An 18742-nucleotide genomic window follows, 5' to 3' on the forward strand; every position below is an offset into this window, starting at 1 on the left:
AAAACCAACGGAGTGAAGAATGTCTCTCTGGACAATGGTCTGGGGATCACTGTTCTTTAGCCAAAAGACTTGGTTAATTTCAAATTATAATATGTTTTGAACTTTTTTTAATTCAAATTTCTGACTCTTAAGCTTATTGACTGAAAATAATTGAGTAGCGTGGATTTCTCGTTCTAACAGGAGGATTCACTGATGCATGCAGCACAAAAGAGTGAGACTTAAAGATTCAAGATAACACGTTTTTAGTGTGTTGGGAGGGCGATTTATAGAAGGGGATAGATATGAAAAATACTATTTGATAAACAGTTTGAGAAACTAACAAGATTTGATCTGTTTTGTTAAATGCCTATAAGTGGTTCCATGGCCTTTTTCCCCCAATCATTTCTAGAAGCCTAATACCTATAGTTGGAGATAGTACTTTCCTGTGTTGTCATTTTATTATTTTTTTTTAAAGACTTTTTTTTTTAAATTTATTTAACAGACAGAGATCACAAGTAGGCAGAGAGGCAGGCAGAGAGGGAGAGAAGCAGGCTTCCCCCTGAGCGGAGAGCCCCATGCGGGGTTGGATCCCGGGACCCTGGGATCATGACCTGAGCCAAAGGCAGAGGCTTTAAGCCATTGAGCCACCCAGGTGCCCCTGTGTTGTCATTTTAAACTGGAGTCAGACTGACATTAATCCATTAGATTTTGAGTAATCATGGGTTATTAAAATAAAGCAAAAAAGATCTTCTGTGTATACATTCATTTCTGAGTGGATGAATTATTTGGACCGGGCGCCTGGGTGGCTCAGTGGGTTAAGCCACTGCCTTCGGCTCCGGTCATGATCTCAGGGTCCTGGGATCGAGTCCCGCGTCAGGCTCTCTGCTCAGCAGGGAGCCTGCTTCCTCCTCTCTCTCTGCCTGCCTCTTTGTCTACTTGTGCTCTCTCTCTGTCAAATAAATAAATAAAATCTTTAAAAAAAAAAAAAAAGAAGTGAAAATGTAAAAGGTATTTCTCCCCTTCATAACAGAGATCCTGAACCAGACCCTAAAGATGAGCAAGAACACTTCCCATCCCTTTCTGCAGCAAACCTCGAAGGTTAAATAGTGCTTTGGGGGATGAGGGTTAATTATTATACAAAGGTAAGGATTTGTTTTTGTTTTGTTTTCAGTCTTCTAATGTTTCCAAAATTCAGTCCTTAAAGTTGGGTAAGTGTATTTTAAGTAACTAAATTATTGGATCCTGGAGACGACATACTTCTTTCCTATCTCCTGCTTGTGCTGAGCATCCTGTGTCACGCTCAGCATGAAGTGGCCCTAGGACCGTTTACTGAATTAGAACTACTGACTAAGACTTTTTTTAATATACACATTGAGACATTTTGCATTTTGACAGACAAGAGTTAAGTTGACCTTAGAATAATTACTATGCATTAGGCTTTCTGAGAATGTCTTCGTGCTGATTGGCCTTTGCAAAAGTGTCCATTGGGCCCAATTTCATTTAGATGGTGTGGGCTACGAAGACTGATCTACAGTTTTCTGTGCCAACATTTCTAAATTCATTCCAGAGATAGGGAATATGGATGAGGGGAAAGGGCTCTCCCACTGGTGTCAAACAAGGTCTGTGTTTTCTAGCCAGGGAAGCCTATGGCTCAACATCATTTTACCTAAATAAGCTACCTTTGTTGAAGCTTACTCATGAAACATATATTTCATTCCATAAAAGCTAAATTTGTTCTTCTATTTTTCTGATCATTTCTTAAAAGAAAAAAAAAAAGCCAAGAAGAAAGGAAGTAGAAATGTGTTTAAGCTTGGGCATTTATTGTCTTCTGCGTTCAACCTTCCGGAATCAAATTAATCTGATTAGTGTTAGCATGAAGAATTCAAATGTTATTTTCCTTTCATTATTATAAGACCTGGAGAATTTGAGTTAATTATAGATAGTTTTTTAGTAGTAAATAATAATAGCAGATATTTAACTGCCTTTTCTTTGCTTTTTTAACGTCTTTCCAGCATACAAATAGATACAGAGTGGCTTAGAATTGGTGACTGATTAACCTTCCTTCTTCATATTCTTTGGCATTACTCTTCATGCTTAGCATTGTGTCTTGTATTAGAGTTAGCTGAATTCATAACTGTCTTCCTCACCAGATGCTTAGTGACTTCAGAACTGAGTTTCGTGTACCTTTCTATTTAAGAGCCTTATATAAAGTTTATACTTGGTAACAAATTTTAAATATTTGACAGTCTGTAATGAAACATCATATTACATTTTTCACAAACAAGTACAACTAGAAGAGTGAATTTTTCATAGACATCTGTTTTAACACCCTGTGCAGCCCTCTGCCCACAACACTTGCTTATAGTGAGCTAAATATAAAAATTGGTGTCTACTCTTGACTTTGTGAACAAATAGAGCAAACATCACTATTAATTGCAACCTTGCGTATGAATGTACCTTAAATATAAATTTATTAATTGTATGCCTTTTGGAATTTGGTCCTCTTTGCCTCTAAAATTTTGCTGACTTAAAGATGTACTTTTAAGTAACATTCCCTGCACATTCATAGGCACACTTTCTACAACTGTTTTTTTCCTTGACACAGAAATAGAGATTTAGGGAAAAACAGATAAATGTAATATGAGGCTTTATCTTAACTAAAATTTAACTGGTCTTAGATGTTCAGCATTTAATGAAATGGTTACATTGGAAGGCCTGATTCAGGCTTCTTAATCCCAAATTATAGAGGTATTTGTCATCTTTGAGTGAGCATGGGCAGGGGATGAATTCTGAGATTTGGCATTAACAGTGCACAGTGCTAGCCTTCTGTACATCATAACAGCAGAATGATACCTCCAGCTCCAGCCCGTTTCAGGACCTCCTCCTGGTTCTGCCTAGAGAAGGAGACTTCTGAGCTCCTCATAGCTCCTAATTTAGTGTGGGAAAGAAGGCAGATAGAATTTATTTTGATAATCTCATTTTCTCAAGTATACTGTTTTTCTCAGTTATATCTCATACCAGAGTTTTCAATAACAGTAACTCAAGTGTCACAAAGTGTTATCTATTGCATAATCTAGCAATTGAATGAGTACCTAACAACTCGAAGCCCATTTCCCTAGCATCCTGGCTTCTTTTGAATGGGCCCAAAACAGCTCAGTGGAATATTTTTGATATGTTGCCCACATCGGCTTGCTTCCATCATTTTCCTGATGACCTAAATTTTGAAAAACTAACTAGTTTTATTTGAGGTCTTTAACCCTATGTCACTTGAGTTAATAAACTTCATTTTTTCCACCTTTTACTAGTGTGCTAAAATACTGTATTGTGATATATAATTTTGCTATTTAATTGTTGTGTACTTCATAAAGCAATCTAAAAATCATTGAAGCAATTAATTTTTTTCTTAGGTATAGTCAGTCTTCCAGTTAAGAAACCTGCACAAAGTATCCTAAATTGCTTATAGATATTAAATTCTTGTTCTGTGTTCAAAGCAGGTTAAATTATATCTTATATCCTAAATCATTTGACATATAATACTGGATAAAATTTTGATAATATCAGTATCCTTACAGGCACATAACAATGGTATAATTTTGGTTTTACTAAGTCAGGGGACTTTTAGAAATTATATTAAAAATAAAATGCTAATAACCTAGAATCATAAAGGCCTAATAATAACTATTCATTTTTTTTATTATAACAGGAGATTTAGCTAATAATTACTAATATAAAGTTAAACATTTTGAAGGAGAATAAATCTTACTATCAAGATTATCTGTAAAGGCAAATTTTTACTCATGGCCCAAAAGGAGTTGACAATTTTAAAAAACAGTTTTATAGTGTATGTCACTTAGAAATGCTTTCAGTTTTAAGTTTTATGTAGAAGAACATAAAACAATAAGGATTTATCATTCTAGAACAAGAAATAGTTGTTTACTTTTTGTTTGGAGTCTCAGTGTTGTAAGGCTTATGTCCTCATACTCTTTCTTGTGCTTGCTGCAAGATGGATAGGATATTCCTGCTGATCCAGATATCATATTCTAGTTCAGGGCAGCAAGAATAGGAATTGCTGTATGTCTTTTGAGTGTTTCCTTTAATCAGGAAATAATAGCTTTCCCAACACCTTCCTCTTGCAAATGACTACTGTGGACCTGCTGGCTGGCCCCTAGCATGCGGATGGCCTTAGCTTATTTAAGAGAGGCTGAGGTATCACGAACTTTTGGCCTTTATGGTGGATAAAGCAGGAGAACAGTGGTTTGAGAATGATTAGGGGGTAACCAGTTAATAGTTTCCACTGTTGTCTGAAAATTAAAACCATGTTAACTTTAAATTTTATTTCTTGTCATTCTAACTGACTTGCCTCATGTTTATTTTTTCCCCCAGATTAGAAAATGCTAACCTTCTTACACTCAAGTTTTTACATCTATGACTACCAAACTTCAAGTCTCTGGGCAAAGGCATTCTTCAGAGACTGCTGGTATCTCTGGTTAAAGGTCATCTGGCCCATACCACATTTAATACCAGTCCAAAGCTTTTTATTACAGGCATAATAACACCTGAAACGATGATTCTGTCTACTTTAAACTACCATAATCCTCAAGGTATCAAAGAATCTCCATGTAGCCTGCATTTGAGAACAAATGAAAGAACAATTGAATATTGGGTTCTTTTTAAAGAAGATGTGTTTAGCTGCCTGAAAAAGCAAAATAAGCCATTGTTTCATAGAGAAGAGCTCACCCTAAAAAATTTTAATCCTGGAATTTATTGTTATTACTCATTCCTTAAAAAGTGAAAATTATTATCAACATCCATACAGTAATTACTACCTAAATTTTGACTAATTTTTACAAGGACATATCTTCGACTTACAGTTTTGATAAACTATGATTCCTTAGGGTTGGGAAGTCTGAGGAAAAAGTGGTAACTAAAGAAAATGGAAACAAATACATAGTTATTCTACATTAAAAAAGCTTCATGATCAAAGATGTTTACTATAGAAACTCGGTTGTATTACAGTTGTCTACTTTTCCATATCAACATCTTGTTTTTCAATTTTTACATTTCTATCATGTGATTTCAGGTGAGTGGCTTTATCAAAATTCTACAGATATGGTGATACATACATTTCTATACTACTTTTACAATCTGTAATATGGGGTTGGGTGCCTTATAGAGATAAAACAAAATGAATAAAGTCACTTACTCCTTGGCATAGTCTTTTGTCAATACAGTTAACAAAAGAAGACATTTTAAAAACAAGGATATGTGACTTAGGACTGGTATTACAATAGCTATTATGGTAGACGTCCACACGCGGAAGAAATTGATCTAATATGGCAATCTGGATGGCTTTGAAGAAGTAGGGCAGTGTGGTATGTGGGTTAAGAGCACAGGGTGGCACATTATGGGCTGCAGGCACACTACTTTTTTGGTAAATCAAATTTTATTGAAATACAGCTATGCCCATCGTTTACATATTATGGAGGTTGCTTTCTTGATACAACAGCAGAGTTGAGTCATTGTGACAAAGACCATATGGCCCAGAGCCGAAACTATTTCCTATCTAGCCCTTTTAAAAAAGTTTGTCAACCACTAGTTAAGAATGTGGGCTCTGCGGGGCATCTGGGTGGCTCCGTGGGTTAAATCCTCTGCCTTCGGCGCAGGTTGTGATTCCTGGGATCAAGCCCCGCATCTGGCTCTCTGCTCATTAGGGAGCCTGCTTCCCCCTCTCTCTCTGCCTGCCTCTCTGCCAACTTGTGATCTCTGTCTGTCAAATAAATAAATAAATCTTAAAAAAAAAATGTGGGCTCTGCTGTCAAACAAAACTGGGTTCAAATTTGGTTTTGTAATCTGTAATTGACTCAAAGACTATTTATGGTGATATAATGAGGTTTCACACAAAGTGTACTGCAGAATACCTGGCCTGTTCATAAGTATTATTTTATTAAATGTTAGATTTTATTTTGTTATGATCTATTATTTTAACTGAACTGTAACTTCAAATTCAAATGAAAACTAAAAACTAAATTTAAGTACTCCCTACTGCTAAAATAAATGTTCAGGAAACTGTCATCTAATTGTAAAACATTTTCAAGTATTGCACAAAATATTGGATAGGTACAATGAGATCAATGTAAAAGTGAAAGAACCTCAATGTATGGAAAAGTAGAGCCCAAACTTTAAAATACAATTAATAGTGAACAGCATATTGAATATTGTATGAAGCTATGCCAGTCAATAGAAAAAGAAGTTAAGTTACTTTATTAGAATTTAGAAGAAAATGATATTTAAAAGTAAATATACTAAAGAAGAGACATCACTACCAGTCTCAAAGAAATAAAAGATTATTAGGGAATACTGAACAATTATGTTGTATAAATTATATAACCTAGATGAAATGAGCAAATTGATACTTAAACACAAACTACCAAAACAGAAAATATGAATATATACTCCAAAATCCTCAACAAAATGCTAGTAAATCAAATCTGGCAACAGATAAAAATTATATACTTATATACCATGATCAAGTGGGATTTATTCCAGGAATGCAAGGTTGGTTTAACATGAAAATGCATCAGTGTAATACACTGTATCAGTAGAATAAAAGGCACATAATCATCTCGATAGACACAAAAACATTTGACAAAACTCGCCTCATTTTCTTGATTAAAAACATTCAACAAACTCGAATAGGAAAGAATCTCCTCACCTGATAAAGGACATATACAAAAACCTAACAGCTAATGTCATTCTTAATGGAAAGACTGAATATTTTACTTTAAGATAGGAATAAGAAGCACGTTGGCTTTCACTTTCTATTCAACATTTTGCTAGAGGTTCTAGCCAGCATAGTTAGGCAAGAAAAAGAAATTTTAAAAATCTAGATTGGAAAGGAAGAAGTAAATCCATCTTTATTCGTAGATGAAATTATCTTGTATATAGACAACTCTAAAAAATTCATACACACACATAAACACACGCAGAACTATTAGAACAAGTTCAGCAAGTTTGCAGGATATAAGATAAAGACATCAATTATATTTCTATATACTGACAATGAACATCCAAAACCAAAATACTTTAATCCAATTGAAATAGCATCAAAAAATTGCTTAGGAAATACAAGACTTGTATACCAAAAACATAAGACAATGTACAAAACATCACTACAAGAGATGAAAGAAGACCTAAATAAATTGAAAGAGATACCTTGTGTTTATGGATGGAAACAATATTATTGCTATGAATCAAAATAGATCGTTTTTTTAAAAAATTGACAAGATTTTAAAACTTATGTGAAAATGCAGTGTACCTAAACATATACTTATTAGTAGAGTGGCACTGAGAATCCAGAAACAAACCCTTAATTTTATACTCAATTAATTTTTGTCAAGAGAAAGGATAGTCTTCAAGAACTAATACTGAGACAACTGGACATCCACCTACAAAATAATGAAATTGGACTCTGTATCACACCATGTACAAAAATTATGACTCAAAATGGATCACGGGCCCGAACATAAGAGCTAAAATTGTAATATGCTTGGAAGAAAACATAGGAGTAAATTGTCACCATCTTGCATTAGTAACCAAAAGAAAATATAAATTGGACTTCATCAAATTTAAAACTTTTGTGATTAAGAGACACAAAAAATATGAGAATACAAACCACAGGAAGGGATTAAATATTTGTAAATATTTAAATATATATTATGTATAGTATATATATATTTAAATATAAATTAAAATTATAAATGTGGGTATAGTTGACTCTTGATCAATACAAGTTTGAACTGTACAGGTGTACTTACATGTCAATTTTTTTGATAAATGTACTAAAAATTTATTATGATTTTCTTAATTTCTCTAGCTTTATTAAAAAAATAGTGTGTAAATATATACAAAGTATGTGTTAATTGCCGGTTAAATTAAATATTTAATATTTAAATATATATTATATATAAAATATATATTATATATATAATACATTTGATTTAAATAATTATATTTTAAAATATTTGTAAATATTTAAATATCAAAATTTGGGAAGAGATTTATAGCCAAAGGACGTAAAGAACTTTTTTATAATTCAAAAATAAAAGACAACCAATTAAAATTAAGCAGAGGATTTGAACAGACATTTCTTTCTCCAAACAAGATACACAGATGCCAAATAAGCAAATGAAAATATGCATAATGTTGGCTACTAGGGAAAGGCAAATCAACCACAATGAGATACTATTTCATATCCATTAGGTGGCTAAAATAAAAAAGATAGACAATAACAAGTATTAGGATATAGAGAAAATTGAACATTTATAAACTCCTAGAGGGATTACAAAGTGGTACAGCCACACTGAAAAACAATTTGGCTAGTACTCAAAATGTTAACCATATAGTTAGCACATGACCTAGCAATTCCACTCTAAGCATATGCCTAATAGAATTGAAAAAATATGTCCACACAAAAACTTGTACACAAATGTTACATAGGAACATAATTAATAGTCAAAAAGCAGTGTGAACAGGGGTGCCTGGGTGGTATTGGGTGCCTTACTTAAGCATCTGACTCTCTATTTCAGCTCAGATCCTGATCTCAGGGATGGATCCTGCTTAAGATTTTCTCTCCCCCTCGCCCCTACCCCCTACCCCTTCTCAAAAATAAAAGACAGAAACAGCCCACTGCCCCTCAATGTGTATACCCATACAATGGAATGTTATTTGACCATAAAAAGGAATGAGGTGCTGATAGGTGCTACAACATGAATGTCTTGAAAACAGTGGGTTAAACAAAAAAAGCAAGACACAACAAGCTATGTTTTATGTAAAATACTCAGAATAGGCAAATCCATAAAGACAAAATAGATTAGTGCCAAGGGACATGAGAAATGTAGAGTCACTTCTCATGGTTATAGGGTTTCTTTCTAGGATGATGAAATGTTCTAAAATTAAATAGTGGTGATGGTACAGTTTAATGAATACATAAAAACCTGCTAAACTGTATGCCTTAAAAATGTGCATGTAAAAATGTGAGTATAGTTGACTCTTGATCAATACAAGTTTGAACTGTACGGGTGCACTTATATGTCAATTTTTTTGATAAATATAGTTGTAAAAATGTATTTCTTATGATTTTCTTAATATTTTCTCTGGCTTTGTTGAAAAAATAGAGTATATAAATATATACACAGTATGTGTTAATTGACTATTCAAGTTTTCAGTAAGGATTTTGGTCAACAGTAGACTATTAGTAATTAAGTTTTGGAGGAGTCAAAAGTTATGCACAGATTATCTACCATACTGAGGTCAGAGCCCCTATTGTTCACAGGTCAACTGTATATTATAAAATTGAAGAATATATGTAGGGAAGACTTACGGAGGATTGAATTATAAGGAACCCAGATTAGCAGATAAAATAGAAGGTAATAGTCTCATTTATATAATTTAGTCTCAGAACACCAGGCAAAATTAATGAACAGAGACGAAGATTTAATCACACTTATTTATTTATTTATTTTTAAGATTTTATTTATTTACTGACAGAGATCACAAGTAGTCAGAGGGGGAGGGGGGATAGGCTCCCTGCTGAGCAGAGAGCCCGATGAGGGGCTCGATTCCAGGACCCTGAGATCATGACCTGAGCCAAAGGCAGAGGCTTAACCCACTGAGCCACCGAGGCACCCCTGACCATGCTTTTTTAAAGTTGTTTTTTCATTTGTAAGTTTTTATTTTAAAATGAAAGGGAGGGGGACCCTTAACTGCAAAGAAAAATAAAGGGAGTAGAAATCAGCTTATCATCAGACTTCCCTTCTGCAGCATTTAGTAATGAAAGGTAACAGGCCAATATGTACAGAATTGCAATGGGATAAGTTTACGATTCAAAACTGCTTATCCAGCTGGGCTGTGATTCGGCGTGCATAAGAACAAAAGAACAATCTTCTCATCATACAAAGGCAGACACACATACCACCATCACCACCAACAAAAAAATGCATACTTACATGCTTACTTGCCAAATAATGATCAAGAATTCAAGATTGGGACTATGAAATGAAACATGACATTTATATAGTTGTTGCTATTGTTTTAAAACAAGGTGTTAAAATTAATTCTTACAAGATTCCTATGGTAAGAAAAAGTTAATAAAATTCTGGATCAAATATCTCTGATCATTTCAAAAACAAAGCAATATAAGAAAGTATATTAAATGCCTTATTGTGTAAATCATGGATTCAATAGATATTTTTTCCTTCACATTCATGGAAAATACATATTTTAGAACAAAGGAAAGAAATGCAATCAATGTAAAAAGAAAAAGCCAAACATGACAAAATGCTAAACACATACATTACAATTACTATTAGATTTAATCCTTTATTAAAAGGTAGAAATTACCAGGCTGGTTGAAAAACAAAATCAAACTATTAGGTTTTAAAAGAAACAAAGCTAGGCAACATGATACCAGTTTAAAGACAAAAGGTGGCAAAGCACTAATAGACAAAATTAATTTAAAAATATGGGGTGGCCATATTTTTCAAAATAAGACACAATTCAAGGCAAGGGCTTTAATTTGGTGAAAAAAAAGGTATTTTATATTGGCAAAGATGTAATCCATACTGAACATTGAATAGCCATGAGCCTATTTGTACTGAGTGTGTAGAATTAAAATAGGTAAAACAATCTGGAAAGGAATATATGGCCTTGGGCACCTGGGTGGCTCAGTGGGTTAAAGCCTCAGCCTTTGGCTCAGGTCATGATCTCAGGGTCCTGGGTTCGATCCCCGCATTGGGCTTTCTGCTTGACAGGGAGCCTGCTTCCTCCTCTTTCTGTCTGCCTCTCTGCCTTCTTGTGATTTCTCTCTGTCAAATAAATAAATAAAATCTTAAAAAAACAAAAAAGAATATATGGCAATGGTATTAGATTTGGATTCAAGGGAAACAAGTAAATAAACACACAACATAAAGAATAAAGAGAGGACAGAAATAGACTTGGGAAGAAGCAAAGGCAAGGTGCTGACCCAGAAATGGCAGTAACAATGACGGAGATTCAGGGAAAATTTGGGTTACACAATAGTTTTTATCCTTCTGTTCAGTACTGTACAAAGATTACAAAATAAGTCAGAAGTCAGCCCACAGGTAAGTTGTATGTGTGTGTGTGTGTGTCTGTTTACTGTATTTGAATACCAGTTTTCCACAATCACCACCATTCTCTTTTGTCTTCTATGGGGCTACTTAGGGTCATTTACCTTACGCCCCTGGCTTCTGTAGGTATTTCAATTTGTGATCCCTAGAATGAGATAAGGGGAATGGCTAAGGAAGAATGAGTCTGAGAAGTAAGAGATTAATTGTTCAAAAAGTAACAATTGCATACACTTAAAAATGGTTAAGATGGGAGAACTTTAATATGTATTTTATCACATTAAAATACAAGCTTAGAAACCTAAAAAGATAATAACAATTATGAATCTACTGAAGCATTTAAATCTACCTTAAGGGGATTGTATTTATTCACCTGTACTCAGTTTGGTTCATATTATAAAAAGTAATGGCTTATTGAGACATTGATACATGTCTGTAAAAATTTCCCTTTGCCTTCAGAGCAAAGAAGTCAACTTTAAAATTTTGTCTCATTTCCTCTCTTTTCGGTCTTAAAATTTTTTAGTTGCTCTAGTTTATGTTCATATCACCTTCCTTTTATGTCATCCTATTTGGAAAACTTTAGTTTTTGGTTTGATAACTGCATCTTAAGTGCCACAAAACATTAATTATGTATTTTACCCATATAGAAACATAATGTTCAGCTAGCTAACTAGCATAGATAATCAATCCATCCCTGAGAGTTAGTAACCATATACAACAAACCGGAGTAATTCCTATCTTTATACAAGTAAAGACAAGCATTTGATTGTAAATCTGACAACACACAAGTTTTCTCTTTATGTATTTGTTTAATAGTACACCAGCTGATATTTTAAGAAATGTTTTCTTCTTTCTCCCCATCAGAATAAGTTGTCAATGAAAACCTTTAAGATTTCATTTATCAGATGGATCCAGAATTCCTATCAAAACACCCAGCCTTAGAACCTAGGAAGTAAGCTTCCCAACCTGGACAAACTTGTTGCTATGAAAGTCACCTTATTTATTTGTAAGGCCCTTAAGCCCTATTCAGAGCCTCTTTATTTCCAATAAACGATTTGACTGTTTATTATTGAATTTGTATGTGTAGACAGATTCACAATGATTCAATGGTGTAAACCCTCTCAATGATAAAAATGAGAGGGAAAAAACTGCAAAACTAAAAAAGCGTAGTTGTGAGAAGGGCACATGTCTTGACAACTCAGTGAAGAGAATTTTCTTAAGCCAGACGGAAGATTGGAGATGTATGAAGTCACAAGTGCTTACCTTGCTGAATGTGCTTTCCAGGGGATAGATTACTGGGGTTCTCAGCAGTCCGAATATGGTGATAGGTTGTCAATGGCATTTTCAGGCTGTCAGCCTGACTTTCAGGGTAGAACTAATAGGTAAGAGTTATGTAGCATTAGTGTGTATGATTTGTTTTAATGTCTTTTGCAGCATCTAAGGTAATAGAAGAGTAATATAAGCAAAAGATCACTTTTCATAGGTGAAAGGGCAACATTTTAGGACTATATACTATACTGTGATTTAAATGGGTTTTGTTCCAAAATGTGTTAGTATCAGGTTGAACTTCATGAAGTTGCCAAAACTGGACTGTTTCTGACTTGCCAAAAAAAAAAAAAGGCAATTCATGTGGTTCAACGTAATACATCAGCTATTCCAGCCTACAGAGTATTGTTCCAACTGGGAATCTGTTTTTCAAGGGAAACTAAAATATAATTTTGTTTCTAGGTGAGTAATAAACATGCCTTGTGTCCCTTTTGCCAGGCCCTATTCTCACATGGATGATAATTTTTCTCTCTTTATCCTCCCAAGTCTTACATGTAATGGAATTTCCTAGAGCTTGGCCATAGGCCATCTCCCCCACAACCCACAGGAAATCTCATCCATCCTGATAGTCTTAAATGTGCTGACAACTCCCAAATATATCGCTGTCCCAGACCTGTGCTCTGAACTCTAACCTTGTTTATCTAACAGCTTCCTTAGCTCCCAAAGTGCATGGCATATAGGCATCTCAGATTTATCTAACCGGAGCACAATTCCTAATGACCTCTCAACCCTCTCTGTTTTCGCCCAACCTTCTCCATCTAGAGAAGGGCACCCTCACTCACCCAAGTGGCCTAGGAGAACTCTGAAAGTCATCTTTTCTATTACCTATGTCCTGTCCAGTCTCTGTCTTAATAAGAATGTCCAGAATCTTTCTGCTCCTTTTCTACCAACATCAATACGGCTACTATCTCCTTTCACCGAAATTATTGTAATAACCACTCAATTTGTCCTTAAGCTTCTGCTCTGGACTCCCTATAATCCATTTTGTAAATATTAGCTTCTTAAATTGTTCTACAGTTTGGGAAAATGCAGCCTTCTTGCTACCTACAAGGCCCTGTATGATCTGGTCCCTACCTACTTAAGCTGGCCTCTTTCCATTTTGTTTCCTGATTTCTTTCAGTTCCTCACAATCACAAGGCTCTGTCCTGCCTCCTGCGCCTTCAGGTTGTTCCCTCTGTCTGGAATACTGCCTCCCTCTTTAACTCTTACTTATCCTTTAGCTCTCAGCCTACATGACCCTTGTTCAGAGAGGCCTTGCCTGATCTCCTCTCCAACAGGAAGTAGGCCCCCATGAATCATTCATGTAGCACAGTATGTTTTATTCATTGCACTTAACAGAGTTTGCACTAAGATATTTGCATGTATATTTATCTGGTCAGTGTAAACTCCATGAGGCAGGGCCCTTGCCTGCGATGCTCACCACTGGGAGGGCCCAGACCATGCTAGATGGGACCTGCTTAAAGTGAAAAACAGTCTGTCTTGGATGTTTGTACTTGAAGACCAGATTGTTCAGAAGAGGTTGGGACATGACGGTCCTCTAGAAGTATGGTATATAGTACGTGGAACTCGGGCTGCTTCCAGATCTCATCTTCACCTCATGTGAGTTAACACAACTATTCTGAGGCCCTGAGTTGTAAGTTTCGAAGGCAGACAGTCTCTTCTGTTCACTCCTGTATCCTCAATGCCTAGAAAAATGCCTGGTAAATAGTAGATGCTTAATAAATAGTTGATAAATGAACGAACTTCTGTTTCCTCTTTTGCAAAGTTCTTGTCTCATGACACCGAGGGGTTTAATTTTAAAAAACAAACGAACATAGTAAGTGCTTAGTACATAGCAGGTACTCAGTAAATGCCAGACACCCTAATGTCTTCTTCAAAATGTAATTCTGATTTTTTTTTTAATACCACTGATTCTTTAAAACTCTGGGCTCCCACAAAGCTTGAGGATGAGGGGCCGTGAGGTGGATGCATTAACCTTTGAGGCTTTTTTCAAACTACCTAAACTTTACTGGCCTCACCTCCACTGTCTACTACAGAGTGGCTTTTCTTTTTTTTTTTCTTTTTTTTTTTTTTTTTAAGATTTTATTTATTTATTTGACAGACAGAGATCACAAGTAGGCAGAGAGGCAGGCAGAGAGAGAGGAGGAAACAGGCTCCCTGATGAGCAGAGAGCCCGATGCGGGGCTCGATCCCAGGACCCGAAATCATGACCTGAGCCGAAGGCAAAGGCTTTAACCCACTGAGCCACCCAGGCGCCCCCAGAGTGTCTATTCTTGAACTTATTCCATGCCTCAGGTGTGTGAAAGCAAAGGTTAAAAAACACCAGCCTAAAGCCAATGTCACTGAAATATCTGATAAATGAGGGTTGTGTATCAGAAGACTTAATGCTTTTAGTCAAAAGTGTGTGTGTGTGCATGTACATATATATTCATGGAACTCTGTGTGTATGTGTGTGTATTCTATGGAACTGCAGTGATTCTGTAACAGTGCTGCTATCTTTCTGTTGGTGAGAAATACCAGAGTGTGTGATTGATAGCATGTTCCTCCCGATCTTTTAATTTGGATTTAATTCCAAAGACAGTTGCTAGTCCATGATTTTTTTTTTCTTAGAAAGGGGAGAAAGGGGCCGACAGAGTAGATTTCTTCCTCTCTGAAATCATGTATGAACCTTACTTCAAGCTCCTTTTTCAAGGGAACTATTTACACTTCCAGTGACCGATGGGAAGAGACTCAGTTATGCCACATTTACCTTTGTTTTACCTCAGTTTAAGCATTTGTGAGCTCTGCAATCATTTTATATCAGTTAATTAGGCATGAAATCCAGGCAAGAGAGAAGGATGAGGGTTAGAATCACCATAGGATGTCCACAAATCCCAGAAACGGGGGCTGTGGGAATTCATCAACCAATAGAGCCACATCTTCCAGCCAGACCCCTGGCTACAGAGACACAACTTCGACAATGGGAATGGATAAAAGTGCCTCTTAAAGCCCTCTACTGGTCTATAATTGTAAAATGTTTACAAGCTTTTGGATTATTTATGCAACTGAAATATTTAAGCAATTGGAAGTGCCCGACTTCTGTGGAGCATATATTTTCATAAATTGCAGTTTCTAGCATCAAGCTGTTCTTTCTATAGTATACGGAGGCTGTTCAAATTTGAATATTTTAAATGTCAACATAGAATAACATTAAGGTTTATGACCTGCCTTTAAGAAAATCCACAGTGCAAAATCTGAATTTACACATCTTTGGGACACCCTGGACGTGTCACTAATCTGATGAATCCATCAGAAGTAAAACTACTTCTGGTATCGCTATATTCAAGACAAGTTAATTGAACACACCCTTACGGTTCCCAGTAGTTGTATCGAGTTGTAGCAACTTTTACCATTTGTCATTTTCCTCCTGTCACTCTAAAGTGCTCCCAGATTTGAACAACTAAATCCTTTTCCTTCCACTTAAGGATTTCTCAGTCTTTCATTGCTGGTCTGCATACCTGCCCATCCATGGGTTTCAGGGTTAAACTGACCTTGTCCTATCCCCAGCCTCCACCCCAAGGCCCCAATAGTTGTGTGCCTCCTGGATTCCCCCTAACACTTTCTCTTTCCTTGTGACTGATCACCTAACCCTGTTGACCTACCTGAGTTACTGCTTTTCTTCCTTTAATGCTGTTCACAAGACAACATTGGTAACTTTCCTGCAGCCTCAGGCCACACAATGAGCCATTCTGTTGTCTGAACTGATATTTCAAAATATATTCATTCAGCACATCCACTCCTTCCTCTACTTCCGCTTTAATCTTTCAAGTCTAGCAGGTTACTAGGTCATACCTCTCACTATAAGCAGTACACATATAACCCCCAATCTACATTTCATAAGTGTATCTGTAAACAGAAAAATGTTACATTTTAATCCATGATGTATTTCAGGACAGTAGTTTGGAAGCACTGCCTAATTAAGAAACTGAAAGAAAGCACATGGTATTGTAGTAATCCCACTAACCTGACTTCGTTTTAGAGTAAGTTAAGATTTTTTTAATCTGCAACACACCTTCACCTCTAAGTTGTAACCAGTAATGTAAAGTTAAGTAACCAATTATGGTTAAGTAACCAATTATGCTGACTGATTCAATATTTTAAAGTCAATTTACATGTGAAACCTGGTTCTTGTTTTAAAGAAATTAAATGACAGGATTAGATTCCTTCAGATGAGCTCATTGTGGTATTGTGCTTTATAAAAAGATCTGTTATTTTAGGTTGAGATGTTGGAAGAGTGGGAACTATAAGAAGCCTGTGGTTAGGAATGGAACCTTGTATATATAAAGCGGACCAGTATCACTGTTCATACTTGAAATTATAGCAAATATAAAATGTGAATTTGATGTGACATAAATAGTCTTGTTAAAAATATCTTGGTTTTCATCTTTTACTTCTCTGTAACCTCTGAGATCATAGTACTAGCTATTACTAACTATTAAAATGAGTATGTGTTACTGTTTTTCTAATTTTTTTTTTTTAAATTAAACTTCCAAGTAAGTATATCTGGCCATCGGTCATAGGATAAGGCATCTTTCTGATTTTGGACGAGGTAGATAAGCAAATGCCCCTTATAATTAACATGGCAGTCATAGCCATGAATGCGATTTCTAGTCTACCACTATAATTATTTAGATTAGCTATTTGATTTCCATTAATCAAAGGAAGAAAACTAAGTAACTGCAATATGCAACCAACTGCCTCTGACTTTAAAAATAATGTATTCTGGGTCTCCACTGACTTTTTTCATGTCACAAGTCTGGGCCTCTGTGTGAAAAATAGAGTCCAGGGCCGTATGTAAATGAGGTTTTCCACCCACAGGGGATCAGCTCTGTGAGACTCAGTAAGTATTTAAACAGCTACAAAGGATTTATTAAAAAGAAGAGTGCATCTATTACTGATTGGGATATTTTGAGAGAAAGGCACATTAAACAGCAATTTTTTAAAATAATGAAGTTAGTGAATCACAGTATCAGATGACTTTACTGCTGAAAAGAATCTTAAAGATCAAAGACTAACCCTCCTGTTTTACTGATAAAGCCAAGAGCTCTCTCTAGGACCACCTGGAATATCACAGCTTTTTGAAAGGACCTCAGTTCCACTGAACTTAAAGGTCACTAAAGACAGTATGTAATTGTTGCTTATATCCATGGTGTTTGCACAGTCCTAGGGACATACTAAACATTAAAGTATAAGTCTGTGTGCTGAATTAATAAGTAACTATGAACAAACATGGTCAGGGATTTATGTTAGACAAATCATACTCAAGACTGGCTTTATCTGTTTTCAAAAAGTTTGCATTAAAGTGGCCTAAACTGGTAATAATCTCTCTCTCTTTCACACACACACTCACACATACACACTGTAAGATAACAGTTATTGATCTTTTAATACTTCTTGACAGCCTCTGTATATTCAGATGAAGAGGGGTTATAATTATCTGAACACATCCTTCTTGCCATTTGGCAGATGGATAAGTCACCAGCTGGAGTACAAATGTGTAGGATATTTAGTAGCCTGAACCTCTGTATCCTTATAGGTCTTTTATCTTTATTTTTGTCACTGGTAGCATCTGGATCCCTGTGTCCTTGATAACTCAGACCGTTTTTTTTTTTTTTTCAGCTATACATTTAAATTTTTTCACAAATGCCACATCTCCAAACAGGCATTTCTTGGGGTAGATTGATTTTTAGCAAGGCATTGATCTGTGTGAGTTGAGCCATCTAAAAAGGCCATAGCAAATCTAGGAAAATATGAGAAATAAAGTAAATAATGATAGTGATGGACTATAATAACCCATGGAATAAAATAAAGACCTATGAATCCATACTGATACAAATAAGTAATTTGAATATATAAGTAAAATGAGAGAAAAGGGATAGCTCTTTCTTACAGGAGAATTCCAATCAATGAATGTACAAAGAATTATGGAAGTAGAAAAATCACCATTTGGCAAACAACCTGTTAATTGTTACAGATAAGAATAATAATGGATGTGAAAATTATTGGCCAAAAACATGTTGAGAAATAGGATATTTGCAGTCTTAATATATCTACCCACAGGATAGTTTTTAAAAATTTGGAGGAGGGGTGCCTGGGTGGCTCAGTGGGTTAAAGCCTTTGCCTTCGGCTCAGATCATGATCTCGGGGCCTGGGATCGAGCCCCGCATCAGACTCCCTGCTCAGTGGGAAGCCTGCTTCCCCCTCTCCCACTCCCTGTGATTGTGTTCCCTCTCCCTCTCTGTCTGTCAAATAAATAA

At 35.6% G+C, this 18742-nt stretch overlaps 1 protein-coding gene across 6 annotated transcripts in view; it reads left to right on the top strand.

The window, feature by feature from the left end:
* Positions 1–18742, top strand: part of SERPINI1 (serpin family I member 1) — a 71576-nt gene that overhangs the window by 2611 nt on the left and 50223 nt on the right. For 2 of the 6 annotated variants that reach the window (XM_082741200.1, XM_082741201.1), the window contains exon 2: positions 1010–1121. The exons of the other annotated variants lie outside the window; for them this stretch is intronic. The gene's annotated coding sequence lies outside the window, so the exon portion shown is untranslated. The remainder of the gene's footprint in view (positions 1–1009; positions 1122–18742) is intronic. 6 annotated transcript variants of the gene reach the window in all.

The sequence above is a fragment of the Mustela nivalis genome (assembly GCF_964662115.1).
Source record: "Mustela nivalis genome assembly, chromosome: 1".
Lineage (NCBI taxonomy): Eukaryota > Metazoa > Chordata > Mammalia > Carnivora > Mustelidae > Mustela > Mustela nivalis.